Genomic DNA, 19,014 nt, shown 5'->3' on the forward strand with positions numbered 1-19,014 from the left:
GAAGACATTTTGAAGAATCTAGGACAACAAACATTTCTGGGGCACTTTTGACAGCCACTGTTTTTTCTTACTAAAACAATAATTCTGTACATTTACATAGTGCTTTTCTGGGCACTCGACGCGCTTTACATGGAAAGGGGAATCTCCTCAACCACCACCAATGTTTAGCATTCACCTGGATGATTTGACATTGACAGCAGCCATATTGTGCCAGAACGAACGCCAGAGACAGAGGTACAAAGCCAATTAGCACATACAGTATGGGGATGATTAGGAGGCCATGATATATAGAGTCAAATGGGCAAATTTGGCCAGGATGCTGGGGTTACACCTCTTATTTGAAGGACATCTTGGGATTTTTAACGACCACAGAGAGTCAGGACCCTGATTTAACGTCTCATCCGAAGGACAGTAGTGCCTGTCATAAGGACTCACATAGACCACAGGGTGAGCACCTGCTGCTGGCCTCACTAACACCTCTTCCAGCAGCAACCTAGTTTTCCCAGCAGGTCTCCCATCCAAGTACAGTCCTGCTTAGCTCCAGTGGGTATCCAATCTTGGCCTACATTTACATTTATGCATTTGTGAGACGCTTTTATCCAAAGTGACTTACATCGCATTATCCTATACATTTATACTCAGGTTTTTTGCACCCACAAGCTTGCAATGTTAACACAATGCTCTTACCACTGAGCGTAAAGGGTTATGGCTGCTAGCTATGGCTGCACATCACTATGGGATGGGAGTCAACGAGTGTTGAGATCTGTTCGGTTATAAGCATTATTGCAAATATCTTTCTTCGTGTTCATCAGAATAAAGAGATGTTTACACATTTGGAACAACTGGAAGGTGATTAATGATGAAAGAACTTTCTTTTTTGGGTGAAGTATCCCAACTCCACTTAAACCCAAATGTCAGTGTTTGATATGCTCTCCATGTATAATTCCCTTTAAAAAGAATTTACCTTAGTAAATATCAAAGCACACTGCCGTATTTTTCATGAAGGATCATGACAAGTTGGTGTTTGCAAATATGAGAGAGGCAGCAGTTACAAAAGACCCCATCTGGCCCTTTAAACCCCCCAGCCGGTCGCGCGATTCCCGCGGCGGCATTTGAGTGGACTGACGTCACGAAACTTTTCCAGCGGTCTGTGCGTGCGCGCGCGCGTGTCTCCGTGTGTGTGGATGATGAGAGAGTGCGAGTGTGGAAGACAGCGAGTGAGTCCACTGCTCAGGACGGGCAAAGGATTCGTGTTTTCGGTGAGTTAATCGTGCACTTTTGCTTCAGACTTCGCTGCACGAGAAGCGGAACGTTTGGCGCATCGCTTTTCTATAGAAACTGTAAGTCCTGAAAAGTGAGTGAGAAACGCGTATAAAAGTTTCTTTTGAAATTCTGTTGGCTGGATTGCTCAAGTAGTTTCAGCCATGATGAAAACGACATCGGTTTGTTTACATTAACAGCTGTGAGGAATGTTACGGACGTGATTTGTAACGATGGGATGCGGTGAGCAGGTTCTTTTTGCAACATGGATGCAACTGTTCCCGTCTGTCTGTCTGTCTTTGCTACTTTGTGATTTTTTAGGAATGATTAACAAATGCATGTGTGTGTTGGATGGAGATGCGTGTCTTAAAGCTTTGCTTAGGTTTAAATATACAAAGTGAAGATTAACGACGAACCTTAAAACTGGTTTGTTTTGTAGCGTTTGCTTGATACCTCATCATAGTTGCTAAGTTTTGATGCAAACGAGGATGTGTTCAATTCTTAACGTTTGTTTACAGCATCTCCGTTATTTTACGGTGTTTCATGCATGCAGTAATACTATTCTTTCATTTAGGATTTGATGACAGCCGGTGGTTAGTTCAGTTTCTCGTAGTTGAAAGCCTTTTTAGACATGTGGGAAGAACGTAGTGGCAAAGTCTGTCTATGCATACCTCTTGAGGCCATTTCCAGGCTGTAATCTGCATGACAATACTTTACGAGCCAGTCAGATTTACAGTTCCTCTCCGAGAAAAGCAAATCTATCACTAGATCTCAGAAAGCGTATCAGTGTGCTCGCAGACATATACATTCTACTGCGCATCCTGCGTGAATGTATACAGTGTATAGGAAATAAATACATAATGTGTTTTTACATACTGTATATTATAGATAAAGAATCCATTTTCTTATGGAAAGAAACATACAGGTTGGATACAGGTGTGGAATAATTCGATTGGTTACCATGTCATGTGTTGAAAAGATGTCTCTTTGTATGAACATCATCCCTTTCTATGAATGTTTGTACATATGCAAATGATGTGGTGTCAGTCTGATGGAAAAAGTTGTTCCTGTATTCAGAGATGTTGCATCTGGTGCTTTGTTTGGCTGACATGTGTAATGTTTCCTTTCCGCCTGCAGATTAATGAAACGTTTTTTTGATATGAAAGCATGTTTTGCTGTTTTGGTGAAATAGGCTGATTAAATGAGACTCCAAAGGCGCTTTCATTAATGCCTGATGTATTTCGTTATTCAATAGAGACAATATTCCTTTTGATTAAATTTTCATCAAAGAAATGTAAATGGTATTTTGTGGCGTTAAAGTGCACTCTGTAGTCATGTAGTGTGACAAAGTTTAAACGTGCAAGCTGTTTGTTTTCTGTGATTTGCTGAATTTGCACGTTTTATAGTTCTAGTTGCAAAGAAGTGAAGGTTATCCGTGATAAACACACAAACAGACACACAAGACTGTAGCTAAATCGGTGAGAAGCACTCAAAGAAGCGATAGTTTTCATATACATCCATACCCTACCTTAAAACCCCGCCATCACAGAAACCTGTTGATTATTAGTTTTTTTAATACAGAGGACCACTTAAGATGTGTTCACAAGCAAGTTGTTTACATGTTTCACTATATTCACTTCACAGCTTTCCTGTATTCTCAACTGTAGGACATGAAACCAGCAACGTCAATGTCATAAGTGCAGTTCTCAAGGAATGTACATACTGATAAAGTCTAAAGCTTTATTGCACTCTATCTGTCAGTTTTGATAAATGCGTCCGGTACTTTTATATCAGTTGTATTGTACTGGAATAAAGACTGTCATCTTTATTCATGGCATAATAGTATTCTTGATTTCTTAATTTAAACTCATGTCATAGAGGCGGTTGAAAGGCATAATCAGGTCCATTGTCATTTCTGTCATCACTAAATGTACAAAATGATGATTTCAACATCTTCATCTGTCAAATGTACTTCTTAAAGTAGCAAATTGCAAATGAGCACTTGGGCAAAGAATGAGGTAAATATCCAATGACCTCATTGCTGGTACAGACAGTGAATTGTTTAAATATAATGGCTCTGTCATGAGCAGCATGAATCTTTGACATCGTTCTTTAATTACTTGATCTGCAGTTCAATGCCCAAAACTGTGGAAAGAATATGTTAGAAATGCAACTAAGCATACATTTTACAAATATTTGTAATCAACATGAAGCATTTATTGATAAAATCTAAGAGGGCTGCATATTATATTGAAGTTTTTAAAATACTGTTTACTGATTTGCAGCTTGTAATTATATTTACGTTGTAAAAGACTTTCTTACAGACTAACTCGAGTTCAGTTTGTCGTGTGTTTGTAGCGCATGTGGTTTTATTTTGTGATCTGCAAATGCAGACTCGCACGCAATTTGAAAAATTGACAACATAAGTCACAATTAATAGTAATTATGTTCCAACTAGAGGCAACAAATGTCATATTTATAATGGGGTTTATTGTTTATTGTTGAGTCGCGACGAGACATGGCGTAACACTGGTTGATCACTAACAGCAAATCTTTATAACGTCCTGTTTAAAAGGTAAAACAGTTGGCTATAGTTTTTAACTATTTAACACTTACATCTTGATTTTCCGAAAGTACCGATGACATTTTGTTCCCAATCACTATGAACTGGTTAACTGGCCAATCACAGCACACCTCGCTTGCACGTTTCAGACAGAAGTGGGAAAAATGGAGATACAAAAATGCACGGTATGTGGAAAATCCAGCGTTTTTTAACCTTGAATATTGTATACACATTGCGTTACATCTAAAACAAGCGATAATATTCGTTTTTGCCGTTTCATGTCACCCCTTTAAAGAAACAATTAACTCAAAAAGAAAAAAATATTTTTCCTTAATTTATTTACTTCATGCCATTCCAAGCAAACTTTGAAGACTTTTAAAGAATTTGTGAGTTCTAGATCTCATTTTAAATATGCTTTTTAACTGATTTGATGTCAATGACATGTATTCACGAGACACGCAAGATCCAATGACATTTTACTGTATGTCCGGCACATCCAAAGTTGTCATATTTGATTTAAGAGCTATTGACTTCATAAAACTTGGAAAATTTCATATTATTCTTACCACCTTTACAATGCTTCTTTTGTGACCACCTTAGTCCCCGATTATTTTAGTATCCCAGCCCACCTATACCATTTATTGTTTGAAAATTCAGCAAAAAAGACACAGGCCTATGGGAAGACAACAGGCTGAATTTTGCTTGAACTCTTCCCTTTAAGATTTTGCATCTGAAAGCCATAAAACCACCTACTCTATAATGCCACAGGGTGAATGTTGTTTTTATTTACACATACTCTTATATCTTTTGGACTAAGTCTGTCAGAGTATGGCATTTCTCATACTTTGACAGACATTTCTTTGCACAGCATTTGTTCTTTACAGTAAATCTGTCATAACTTAATTAGGTTGTTACCTTTGTTGACCTCAGAGGAAATTCTCCCTTGAGGTTATACTTGGCCAAGCATTATGGTCACTGAAATGTTCTAATGTATTCTGCTGTGGCCCTTACCAAATGACTAAAGAGGTTTGAAGTTTCTACCCTGCAGCGTTAGGTTTTACTTCTGACTCTTAAGCACAACTTTGGGAGGCAGTAAGACATCGCTCATAGGATATAAATCTTATTACATTGGTGGCTTCTAGGTACAGCCTTTTTGGGATTCAGGATTTACACTTGGCTGACTACCATGGGCTGTTTATTCTGTGATACATCATTGTTTCTTGAAATACTGTGTTGTCTAAAACATTGCTTTTTGAATTAGTTTTTTATTTTTTATTTAAAAAATATAAACCATACATTTCTCATCTGTGCCTTGTTACTCAGGTGTGGTTTGGAGTGAATCAAGCATGCACTATTCTGTCTGTTTGTAAATCTTTCATCCATTGATTTTCCACTTGAATTGGCAAGCATTATTTTTGTTGACATTTCCAAAAGCGCAGCTAAGCATTCGCCAGCAGTCTAACATTGACTTTATAACTGTGAATGAAAACACAATAGCACAGCTCTTCATTTGAGTGCATCTACTTCCCCTTTTATACAATTAACAATAGACCAGTCTTTTTTGTTTACAATTTAACCATAACTGGAAGAATGTTTTAAAATGAGGTAAAAAAAGTTTCAATAGCAGATAATGGTTTGCCATTTCCCGGCTTCTATTTAGAAGTTAAATAAAGAGCAATAAAATATTCAAGGTTCAGAATTTTTGTTGTCATATGTACCTAGGCACAATTCCACTCTTATTTAGTATTTTTTTACCTCAACAGAACATAGGGTAAAGGGGGCAATGGACATTATAAAAGGTAAATAACATTTTTAAATATCAATGAAAGTAAAATTGCAATAATGCAAAAAATGTATGCAATAACAAGAAGTAGTTACAAGAAGTAACTGTGCAAATTTTCAGTTTCAAGAGTAGCATTGTATACAATCACATTAAAGCATTGCACAGATACCTTGTGTTCCTTTCGGAATCAAACCCACAACATTTGTTTTGTTAATGCAGTCTTTTGTGTGAGTAAAGGTTAGGGTTCTTAGAGTAATGCCTTAGTATAACAATGAAGCACAATTACTTTAAACTTATTTTTACTGTATAGGCTATACAGTATGTATAGTTTTAAAATTGGGTTTGCCATTTGCATCGTTCAAATAGCAACGCAATACATCTAATTCTAGACGGTCTGACATTTCCACTGCACCTTTGGTCTTTATACTGTATCTAATTACCTTGATTTAAAGTTATTTATGTGGGGCCCTAATCAGTATGTGCCAAGCTGTCTCCTAGCTATACCCATAAAAATCATTCTGATTCAACCCAATGAGATTTATTTTTCTTCATTACAGGGCTTGTCGCCATCGGGACTCGATTTGCCCAGATTTTATGCAGCTGTTGATGGCTAGTCCTGAGATGTCAACATGAGGCAATTTACCTTCACTAATCTAATGTGCTGAAGAGCTGATGATGCACCTTAAGGAGCATTTCTTGTGTGCTGCAGGTGTAGCTTAATCCATCCGATATTTAATGTCTTTTGTTATTCAGACTGTTTTGAGGAGAAAGCCAGTTTTACAGGGTTTTTACTGGGCAAGGGCATGTGATCTAAAGGCAATTGCCTTTCAAACCATGAAAAGCATTTCTGAAATGTGACACATCACAGCCCTGTTTCTCCAAAAGATCATGCAATTTCGTGTAATTATTCACCTCTGTTAAATGACTGATAATTCACACACTGCTGTGATTTTATATGAGTGCTGCTTTAGTGGCACTTTTCTCAAAACATTAAATCCATTATCATGTGTAATGTCACGCTTTTGCTGTAAAAGTCCAGGAGCCTCATTTATACAAAGCCTGTATGATTAGATTTAATCCTAAATTTCAGGGTTTAATTCTATGTTAAAATCACTCTGGGATTTTAAAAGCAGGAACCAAGTTCTGTGATTATGCACCATGCTATTTGAGATATACTTTCTAATGGAATATTTATGTATGTCTGCACGTTATCTTCAAATTATGATAATGTGAATATAAAATAAATGGTCCATGAATGAATGTATTATTGATTATGAAAAATGATCACTAATTAGGTAAATTTTTGGGAGGACTGCACATTATGAAAGTTTGCTATGAATGAACAGCCACATGTCCGTTCATTTTAGTCTGTCTCATTGATGAAGAATATTCATGTTCATTTTATAGGTAATGTATATGCATATATAGATTTTTTTAAAGATGTTTTTTTAGCAGAATGCACTTAAAAACATTTATCTTGTGTACGGAGACATTTTATAGTCATTTGTAGCAACATTTGGAAAATTATTGTACCTTCACAGTTTGAATATTTTTTCATGCAAGTTTATAAATGAGGGCCCTGGTTCTATAAAAGCACCACAGATCTATTTGCAATATAAATTGTTCTTGCAGTTCTATTTCCGTTTTCTAATGGTTTACAGTGGTGACATGAATACGCACAGTGTCTAATTTACATTTTTGTAAATGTCCTTTAAAATTTATCTTTTTGCCTGAGCATTCATCCAGAGTTGATTAAGGTGAGGTGGATGAGTACAGAAATGAAAAATGTGAAACTATCAACAGAGGGTATTTTCACAGGGAAGGGAATTTTTGCCTGAACATTTTCAGTGCAGACCCAGTTGGGGTGGTTCGTGGAAACTATCTTATTATTAAATAATTTGTGAAATAGTGTGTTTTGAAAATAATATCACCATAGGTGATGACCTCCAACAGGAGACTAGTCATCTGTGACAGATGAGGTTAACGTCAGTCAGCGTGTGTTCAAAGATGCTGTGCTTCAGCTTGTGGTTGAAGACAGACTCTTTTTTTAATAAACCAGCTCTGTGGATTGGCAGGTTGAAATGGAGTGCATATAAACAGATTAGATTTAATATATACTGTAGAACATTTCATTAAATGCAAGAAATTCAGTGAATATTAAGCTAGGCAGTCGTGGTTTACAGAAGACACAAGAATACCACGATAGAAGTATCAAATAGTCCAATGCTATTTTTGTACAATATTCCAATTCTCCTGAAGCCATGTGAAAGCTTTGTTTGTGAGGAAAACACCATAATATTGGTCATTATTCACTGAAATCCACCACACTTTTATGATGCACGGTGCATTTTCTCAGCTTGAATCCCTCAGTCTCCATGCATTGTACAGTAATTGCATGACAACAAATCCAGTATTGTTTTCCACAAAAGACATTTATTCTGTTTTTTTGAGCAGCATGGTGTACATAAATTAGACCATTTCTCCATGCATGTTTCTCTAGAATCAGTGATGGTGTTGTCAATCCGTTTTCAACATATGAAAAAATACATACTTGTCTTATCTAACATAATTCTGCATGCTGTTGCAAATCACTTTGTTCACCTTGCTGTTTCAAAATGACAAACACATTTGCCAAGGAAGGGTTTTTTTGGTGTGTTCAGATTTTTACCCTCATTAAACGGACAAAAAGTCAATCAAACTTAGCGGCTTGTGTAGTATGTACTTTGTGCGAATAGCAACTTAAATGTCAGCAGTAATGTCTTTAGGTGTATCTTACTTAGAGTCTTCCATCACTAGACACTCAAAGTTATTAGAATCATTCAACCCTGAACTTGAGCTGTTTTAGCCTTCAGAGTCTTTCCCAAGAGGCTTTGTCATTCCTGACACATGATGTTGAAGTGTAGGAGTAGGACTGTGGTGTCGTTTCTATATCCTATCCTTAACCACTACTAAGAGACTCATCTGAGACATACCTGCCGTCATCATATACTGGTTGTTTTGATTTACTTGGCTTTGCTTTTGGGGATGATCTTTAAAATTAAACCAAGTTTTTGTTGACAGTCTTTTAAGAGAGATCATGGCAAAATCTAGTTTTGTTAGTGTCTCTGTAAGATGGCCTTTTGCATCTGCGTGTCAGAACCATGCTATAATTAAGTCCAAACGCACACAATAGGCAATGAGTACTGGATAATCACAGTGTTTATGCTCTGTGTGAATACCCTCTGTTTTTGACCTTCTGGGAAAATAGACCCGAATCCCTCTGCGTTTTAGTAGATCTATCATGTTTCACCTTCAGGGGGTTGTAGTCATTAAAGTTTTTTTTTTATAATTTCTAATACACTGTGACTTTGTGACAATATCAAAATAGCAACATTAGTTTAGCTAATAGGGGAATAAACGGTCTGTTTGTCTGGTCAGTGGCAGATGGGGGAATATTTGGGAAAAGTCATTATTTTTAGCATTTAGTGGTGCTATTTGCACACACACACACAAAAACACAGACATAAACAGAAAGTAATTTGAAAGACCTATCAACACTTGAGTGTTAAGGACCCTTCATACCAAGGACATTAACAATAACTCAGAAGATGAAATTCTTTTAGAAAGATTCATTTTTAAGTCCATTCAAATTAAAGTTGTTGCTCACAGTAAAATGCCAAACGAGCAGAACCAAAAATACGATTTTGAATAGTGTTGGTAACCGGAACAAAGACGGTACCCATCGACTTGCATTGGTTTTGTGTCCAAAAGGGTACTGCCATTGTTCATTTACAACATTCTTCAAAATATCTTATTTTGTGTTCTGCGGAAGCAAGAAAGTCATACAGATTTGAAATGACAAAAGGCAAAAGTAAAAGATTGAGTAAAAGATGACTGACCTAACCCTTTTCATTTTCTTGTTGATGTATCCCTTTTAAAACTGATATTGACTGATATTAAAATATGAAAGCATGAACAAAGTTCAATTTATCATCACATTTAAGACCAAACATGTTTTGTACTGGAATTTTCTGTATAAAGTCTGACAGCAGTCAACCAGTTACTTCGCTTTCTCAGAGCCAGCGTGTTTAGTTCTGCATGGCCTTTTACAGACTTTGATACAGAGTGAATAGTATCAGAAAACAGATCAGTTAACACGTATGGCATTCTTGTTTCTTTTATTGCAGTGTCAAGATAAAGAATCCCATCACCACCCACCGTGGCTTCTCCCTGCCCTTCTGGCTTCCTCCAGTAACCTCAGCATACTTTCTGCTCTTTTGTTCTGCGAGCCAGGACATTTAGTGTACCTTGGTTGCCCTTTGTGAAGACAGGTTTGCAGTGTACTTTACAAATCAGCACAAACTGCTAATTTCAGTGGATGTGTTAAAACCGGAAACACAATTAAAGAAATAGTGTTATTGTCTATCGTTACTCACTCTCATGTTCTTCTAAACCTGTTTGATTTTTTGTACGGTGGAACAAAAAAGATGATGTAAAGTAGAATACTTGCAAGTTAAAGTTCATTGCATGGATACAATTGTCTTCCATGGATGAACAGAAGTTGTATGGGCTTGAAATGGTATGATGGTGAATAAATTACTAAAGTATTTTCCTTTTTTGGAGAACTATTCCTTAAGATTGAATCGTAGATATTAATAGTATGTGACAGGACAAATAGAGTTTGGTCTTTATACCTATCCTATTTTTCACAATTTCTCAGTTTGTGTCATACTCTAATCCATTTGGAGAATTTTTTTATAGCAACACTGTGTTTGACTGAATTTAAAATGGTTTTAGGATCTCTTTCAATTTCTTCAAAATAAATCAATTTCTTCTGTTTGTTTGAGCCGTCAAACTGACCGAACATAACATTCTCTCAGTCTCAACCTGTAGTGTGAGTTGGTGCAGGGCTATCTGTTTGTCCAACCAATGCCAGTCAGAAGAGTGCAATTATTTTGCGATTCTGTTTAGTGCCGGCGAGGAAAGAAAAAATGACACACTTCTTCACCTTTAAGAGTTTTCTTTCATTTTTTACAATGGAAAGAATTCTTGCGGTCATGCACTAATAAAATCAAGCGTTTAATCCTGAGAGATTTGTCTTGATCCAGTCAAATGATTTAAGTGAATTTGTGATGTGATTACACAATGAGTGTCTCTGTATTATTTAATGCATAATAAACCCATTGCCCGAAAAGCAGGATCAATGGTGTTCACTGATAAATCCTGTTTTTCAAACAAATGATGTGACAAGATTATTTAGATTATCCACTTTGAATTTACTTGTATTTTGTATTTCAAAATAAGTTTCTCGTTTGAGTGTACCAACTTGAGTATTGGCATTTTATTGTTTTACATTTGTGCAGTGTGTTCAGAGAAGTCTGTGAAGAAGGTGTGTATTTAAAAAAATAAATCTATTACTAGAAGGGAAAACTTTTTCTAGTTTCTAGAGTCAGATTTATGATACTGGGCCTCCGTAGGCTTACTTTCATAACTGAAATCATTATTTTCTGAGATTGCTGCAGTGCATCATGGGATTATGTTTTCCCACAAAGGATACAAGTTGTGCGCTTTAATGCAGAAATTTGGTGAAAACAACAATCATGCTCTCTACCCTTTGGAACCGTGTCGGTAGCACACCTATAAATTCCGAACTATGCTGCCCAAGAAAGATGCTTTCTGAAAATAACTTTGAAAATGAATTTGATGTTGTAGGAATTTGATGATTTTTCTTTACTCTCTCAAAAACATTGTAGATTCCAGCCAATGTTAAATTTCTCCCACCAATGTCTCTTCAGTTGTAGATAGTTGCATTCTAAATGTATTGACCTTGGTTGTAAACTCCCAGCAGCTGTGAGACATCTTGGGAACCTCCATTTTTCTCTTGTGTACTTTATAAGATCTTTTCCTTTTTTCACTTATTGCCAGGCAGCGATGTCTCATTACTGGCCTCTTCATCTGTCAGAGCTCCACCAGTGTCTGATATAAAAGGCTCTGATTGATGTGTATCATTCTGTCCATGTGACCTTGTATAGCACAGCGTAACTCTTTAGCCCTGGCAACAGGGCATGGCTTCTCTCGGCTACATGACCAGATTATTTTATGTATGTCACAGCTCGATGATTTTACTACAGGTAATAGTGTTTTTAATTGTCAAATTGCTTTTTAGACTCCATCCAGGGTGTATCCTGCCTTGATGCCCGATGACTCCTGAGATAGGCACAGGCTCCCCGTGACCCGAGGTAGTTCGGATAAGCGGTAGAAAATGGATGGATGGAAATTGCTTTTTAGGACACTACAACAACATGATAAAATACAACATTAGAAACAACATGATAAACATTAGAAACAACAACATTAGAAACAACATGATAAAATTCACAAAAAGTTTTGTATGTGGTTATGTTTATTGATGATAGTAAACACAACGTTGGCATTCAGAATATATTTTTTTCCTAAGTTTGAGCTATCTACAGCATTATCCAGTATGTGCTCATTTAGAAGAACCTTACATGCAAGCTATGAATACATCTAATTCAATCAGAATTTAATGTCAGGGCTGATCTTTTCAGTGTGTTTTTGTTCACTTATACATAAATCTGCTTAAGTGCTAGTGGCGTATATGGCAAACACGACTCGAGTGCCTAGAGTTTTGTCCCTTCAAAGACAAAAGCAAACTAATCTCTGCTCATTTTGTACCAAATGGCATCCTTTATTTCTTTATGTCCAAGCACAGTCTCTGTGTTTCTTGTTCTTATCCCTTGCTCGGCCATGTGATTTATGTACTGATTTCAGATTTATGCAGTTAGAGACTATGTGTGCCCTTGCAGTTTATACCAGAGCATGCTGAGAAATGCATAAGGATAAAGGAGTCCGTCTCCCATGTTGTCTGTGGGCTTGTCCTGCATCTCACCCTCTATTCATACCCTTTTAGTACATTTTCAGTGAGAGTCAGTCTCCGTATATAATTTAAAGCTGGTTATTTGGAACATGGTGGCAGTTCTGTAATAACTCATAAGAAGTAACTGGGCTCTCACTCGCTGCTATTACTGCTATTTACTACTTTGTCAGAGTTGACGCATTTATCCAAAAGGGACTTTGCAGTACGAGATGGACAGCACTTCTGGGGTGGCCTGTAGCACAATGGTGATGGTTTATGGATCATCTTTCGGGGGCTTTGAATCTGACTGCACCCCTAAGTCATGAGCTCAGTTCTTTAACTACCATGCCATACTATCTTAATGTTATCAGACCAGTTCTGCTTTTTGATGTGTGGGTGGAAATTTTATCCAGAAATTAATGTTATCCGGAATTCATTATATTGCTAAATCATATAACTAAAGATATCCGAAGCCGTGTCCTGCTTGGTCACTCAGTCTTTGAAGTTTTAGATTCTCACCAAAGTAATGTTCAAAGCATAGACACACGAAGACCTCCAATGATATTTTTGCAGAAATTATTAACTATTTCTCACTAGTCACAGCCCCTAATTGATTTCTGGTGTAATTCATTTGAATTGAAGTTATCAGATCATTAATTTCCTCAAGGAAATTAGGCTTTTCTAACTTTATTAAGACCAGCATATTGCCAGTAATCATACTGAGGTATTAATGTTTGTGCAATTCTTTACCTCTGAAAGTTGGCTTGATAAAATGACCCTCAGTACAGATAAATTTGCCGTTGTAATGTATTACACTACATATTTTTCTTTTGAATACAAGACCGTTTTACACTATAGATATAGCTGTGTGTTTTGCAAGGAATGACTTTAGTAATGTGCTCAGTGCTCCCGTTATTTCAAGGAGAAAATATGACGGCTCTAAATATTGCAAGATTGATATACGCTGTACCATCACTGTCACATAATATGGCCATGGTTATTTTTCAAAATGTATTTTTTGAGACACAGTAACGCAAGATGAAGGATCAATGGAAGAACTGACCCTGCAATGTTCAAGCATCACGTTTTACCCTTCCTATCATCGTGTGAAGAAACGTCTAAACTAGGTAAATCTATAAACACCTAGTATGCGAATAGCAATAAAAAAATGCTTTATATTCAGACAGAAGCAGGTGCTTCGGTTTAATGGAACTTACAATAATAGAATAGATATTTATAAAAGTGTGTGGCAGAGATGAAAAAGATAAAAAGCTAGAGTAGAGGTGATAATTTTGAGAAGTTATATTAAGGGATGGGATTTTATTTGTGTATAAAGTTTTTTATGCGATGTGTCTTTGTTTTATGGTAATGGTTTTGTTTAGTGCCTGTGGAAGGGGGGATTTTAGATGATCTCAACTGATCAAGTGGAGGTTAAAAGCTTTAACCATAAAGCAACAGACAACATGAAGGTTCTAGCTTCCTAACACATAGAACTGTGTGACAAATGGTCCCTATTTCGTCTTTAGTTTATGTATTTATGTTTTAAACATGGAATTTTACTATTTTTGGAAGTGTAGCATCATGTTTGAGCAGAAACGGTCTGTTTTTCTTGTTTTGTGTAGCTCAAACCCCATCTAGTGCAAGCATATATACTTGTGTAATTGATCGACCTGTATGAATCTCAATGGGTACTGCCGTTGTTCGGTAACAAACATTTAAAAAAAATATTCTTTTGTGTTCTGCAGAAGAAAGAAAGTCAAACAGGTTTGAACTGACAAGAAGGTGAACAATCCCTAAAATAAATGAATAACACCAATGCACAAATATGAATAATTTTCTAATGCCAAGATATTTAGGATTTGAAAGATGGTAAAAGTAAATTATTCTCTTTTATTACACAAAGTTAAGATTTATTTGTGGTTTAAATTTTTTTGCTTTATAATTCCCACAAACCTTTATTCATTCATTCATTCATTATACATAATAATTTCGTTATTCTAGGTGGAAAGAATCCATTTTCATCCCTGTCTCTTCCTATCTAGTGGATTCTGCCGGCAGAGACACTCGCCCTCGCTGAAATGCTAAAAGAATTCAGGTACGGTTTAATCGATAATGTGAATGCTGTGGGTGTGAGTTTCCAGCCAGAGGTCTCGACGTCTGCAGTTCAGAGTTGAGGTCTGATTAATTCCATTTTGCTGCTCTTGAAATACTGCTCAAGTTAACTTGACTCAGTTGACACATGAAATCAATTATTCTAACTGGGTCAGGCAGTAATGAAGCCCCTGCCTCAGATTAAAACCCTCCTTCTTTCTCCTCGCACCGGAGTTAAAAGCTGTGACTTTTAAAGAACAATAACACAGAAGGGCCTTTTAGAGTGTTAAGGTTCAGACTGATTTATTTCTTTCTTCGACTGAAAATGCATTTTTACAGAGTCTTCCATGCTGTTTTTGCTGGAGGGATGACTGTCTGGAAGTGCTGATCTAAGTTATTAACAAATATTTGTAACTGGTTTGTTGGATAGGAAGGATGTGCCTTGTTTTTGGATGCCTGAATTTCGCAGTTTCCATAATATTTTGTGTTGGGGTCTGTGTGGCTGGGTTTGAGAGTCTATATCTGCCAATGACGGAACATTGGCATTGAAGATGTGGATTACAGCTCTTAGTGTAGGGTTAAATGGCTTAACACATGTAATATCTAAGTGCTTAGAATAAGGACCTAGTCGTGTTTTAAATCAATAGCAGTTACTAACAAATAGCGCTTTCCCAATTCTTTGGCGGACCAAATTTGTGACTGCTTCTACTTTAAGTGAAACATGTGGCCGTTGTCATTCACTGAATCCATTAGTTCATTTTTGAGCTTTAAAGATCCAACCTGTTATTTTTTGGAGGATCTACTGAGAGATATGCAATATAATATACATAACTATGTCTTAAATGGGGTTTAAAGACCTAACATAATGAAGGGTTATGTTTTTATTATCTCAGAATGAACTATTTCTATCTACATACACCATGGGTCCCCTTGCATGGAATTTCTGGATTTCTTGAATACGTTGTGAAAATGTGAAGACATTCTATTCCTGTGTCAGCCACCGTAGTGCTTCGAAAGGAAGTGACGAATGAGGAATGAGTTGTTGGTTGCATTCGCAACCTCAATGCTAGAAGTCGCTGAATTTCATACACTTGACCTTCTAGACTTGTCCATTTAAAAGGGCTTAAAGAAAGGCCTTGATGACCGTTAGATTCTCTCCTCCCACAGGAAAAGATTTTCAAGTGCCAGACGTTCTATATAACATTTTAGAAGTGCTGACATCCTCAAGTTAAATGAACAGGGCTCTGAATGTTCTGCTTGTGTGTTTGAGGAGCAGTCAGACTGCTTCTTGGAAAGCAAATGAAGACAAAACGCCTGTCATACGGTGTGGTCTTATTGCTGATGACAGCACAGATTATTATGGAGCACTTCTCAGGGCAGAACCTGTATCATAGTGAGGGTATGTGACTTTTACACTGACACAGTCACCGCAGTCACTCCTGGCAGTGTTTTATGAGGCTCCTTGACTTAAGTCATATTTAAGCTTGTCCTCATTGCTGATCATATTGTGTGCACACATGCCATTTATTCCATTAAATCATCATTTTGGTCATTTTTGTACAGAATAGAAGAGATTCCAAGTCTCTTGTTTAACATTTCTGTGAATTGACCTTTAAGGTCAATGTATTTACATATTGTTGTCCCCACAGTAAGCTTCTCTGTGTGTGCTTAAATTCCATCTGGTGAATACCTTCTCCACGTTTAGTGCAATCTTAGGCCACGTTTACACAATGAAAAAAGGAAAAGTTTTTCCTTGGCGTTTTTTAAAAGTTTCACGTACACATGACAGCGTTATCAAAACGGTCTGCATTTACATGCATCCAGGAAAACTGATTAAACGTATGCACACCAGACCAGTGGATGGCGATGTTGTTGTGTAAAGAAACAGGACGTGACTTGGCACATACACATGCACAGTTATAAGCCAAAAGTGCTTTTTAATACCGTTGGTCAACGTTTTTGTGTGTTTAAAGGAGGGATGATTTAAAATCACAATTTTAACCCAAGCTTTTGTTATATAAGAGGGAATCGTATTCACGCGAACATCATGTAAGTGTTAAAACGCCCTTGTTACTGAGATTACATCTGTTATTAACACCAGGCCCAGTGAACGCCAGGTTCTGGAATGCACCTATCTGTGACGACATTGATAGGTTGAAGACCGCCTCCATAGAAAAATATCAACGACTACGTCTCTAGCCCCACTCACTGGTTCGTGCATGACAATTCTGAAGTGGTGCGGAACTAGATAGAGTGAGCAAAAAACAAACTTGCCGTTAATGATACCTAAATATTGTGCCATCCCTGATTGTGGAAGAATACAGTTGCTGCATAACCTTCCTTTGGATTTCGACATTAGTAATGCAGGGTTAAAGTTAAATTTTAAAGACGTTCCAGCTCATGTGGGAAAAAACATGAAGCGATTGTTTGTTTCATTTCTCAGAGGATTCCTTCGTGAACAAGGCAGAGATCGACACTGGATTTGTGGAATGACTAAAATGTAAAAGCAGTGCTGTGTCGTGAATATTGGATCCGATAGGAATGGTGCAGCAATCTTATGTGCGTAAAACATTTTTATACTATGCGTCACTATTGCTTTGTTGGACATCACTTGATGTGCCCTGAGCAATATCGCAAGAGATTAGTATACCTGGGGACCTCTAGTCATTTTTAATACTTGCAGAGGTTGTCTGTGATCTTAAGCCCGTGCGAATCACGGGTCCCAAATGCAGACAGGTACAGTCATATATCATTAAACGAAATACAACTATAGACTATACAAACTATACGCAAAGCCTTGCCATCACATCCAGGAAATAAGTCAGTAAATTTGAGTAAAATCATCCCTTGCGATTGCGTCACATGAAATACTGATGTGGGGAGATAATTTATAAATCACAAGAAGTCTCCAGATAATACTGATGCCGTGCGAAAACTGTAAATGGTGCTATTGTGAAATCTAACGTTACATCTCCGACCAAATCCACAGAAGGCTCCAACTACGCTAACTGCTATCCAATCAAAGCTGTAGGCGTTTACTTATAAAGTCTTCAATGCGGCACGCCCATTAAAACCAAGCGTTTGCAGAGCTGGCCTCAAAACCTGTGTAGAAAATAGCCTATTACTTACTGATTTTGATGCTTTTGAGTGTAAAAACATTACAAACGTCATAAGTAGACCTCATATAACAGTATGAAACAATACACAAGCACAGTTCATGAGACATTTAAATTCTGGCGAATGTAAATAGTGTGTCTCCGCTGGTCTTATTGGTGCAGCAAATCCACAATTTGCTGGGGAGCAGCGACAGCTCACAATACGGAAAGTCGCCATATTGCTTTGGCTATACTTGTGCAACTGAGCACTTAATGCACATACACATACACGTACGCATACATGTGACGTCCTAACGACTTTACATGGAAACGAAAACAGGGGCGTTTTCAAAAAGTTACACTTTGAAACCCGTTTTCAAAAGTTTGCCTTCCCCTAAAACACTGTTTCCTTGTAAACAGTTCAACAGATTCATAAAGCATTTGATTGACAGGTAGCAGATTTTTTTTCTCCACAAAGAATGTAAATTAATATTGGTTTAAAGCAGCATGAGAGTGAATGTTGACATAATTAAACTACATGATTAGTTTTGTGTTAACCTAAAGAAAGCATAGTGGAAAAAAAAACATATGTAGCTTTTAGTTTTCCAGGTGAAGAACCCCAAGTGAACTGAACTACACTCAAGTTTGGGTTAGTTTTAGATTAGTTGAATGCTTTAAGCATTTCTGGCTGCTACCCATTTGGTAATCTAAATTTAAAGTGAATTTAGTTGTTAACAGCTGTGAGAATTTGAAGTTTTGTTGAGCGAATGAAAAAAATGCCTGGTGCATTTAGAAACATTCCTCATGGTTCTCACGTTTATCCCAACATTTATTTTTACCTAATAAGTGAATGCTATGTTCTAAATAAAACACACAGGCACCACATATGTGCTTTACTTTAAGAAGACTAAGCATGTATTAGTAATTTACAGTATAAATTAATACATATATACAAAAGTGTTTTTAATTAATTAATATTTTCTAGATCCTTTGGGATGAACACTGATCTAGTTTGTAGTTGCTGATGTTTGTGACTATTTCACTATTCCTTTACATGTTGTCTCCAGTGTTGTGGCACATAGCTGCAGTGCTTCTTTGCATTATTAACAGCATTAAAAGTTCTTTGATTTGATATTGGGCTTTTATGTTGCATGATTTGTTCCAATATCTGACGCAAATGTGTTTTTCTGCACATTTGTCTCATGGGAAATACGTCTCATTCATCATCTTTTGTATATGACAAACTCTGACCTACATCTGCCATCCACAGTAAATAGAAGCTCTGGTGCACCTTCAGATTTCCAATTTTCTCGCTAAAGTCGATTTCAGTTTCTACCTTGGATATGTATAGATGTACATATCAAAA

The 19,014-nt window shown here is 36.9% G+C and overlaps 1 protein-coding gene across 9 annotated transcripts in view; it reads left to right on the forward strand.

The window, feature by feature from the left end:
• The first annotated feature begins 1,139 nt into the window (after positions 1-1,139).
• The window catches only part of gulp1a (GULP PTB domain containing engulfment adaptor 1a), a 43,848-nt gene continuing 25,973 nt past the window's right edge, over positions 1,140-19,014 (forward strand). For 3 of the 9 annotated variants that reach the window (XM_056754755.1, XM_056754748.1, XM_056754757.1), the window contains exon 1: positions 1,141-1,259. The gene's annotated coding sequence lies outside the window, so the exon portion shown is untranslated. Of the gene's footprint in view, positions 1,355-5,586; positions 5,623-6,163; positions 6,241-14,463; positions 14,558-19,014 lie in introns of all 9 variants that reach the window. The other 6 variants (XM_056754750.1, XM_056754751.1, XM_056754754.1 and 3 more) reach the window with 6 other exon arrangements.

This window comes from Triplophysa dalaica, chromosome 8 (genome assembly GCF_015846415.1).
Source record: "Triplophysa dalaica isolate WHDGS20190420 chromosome 8, ASM1584641v1, whole genome shotgun sequence".
In the NCBI taxonomy this organism is placed as follows: Eukaryota; Metazoa; Chordata; class Actinopteri; order Cypriniformes; family Nemacheilidae; genus Triplophysa; species Triplophysa dalaica.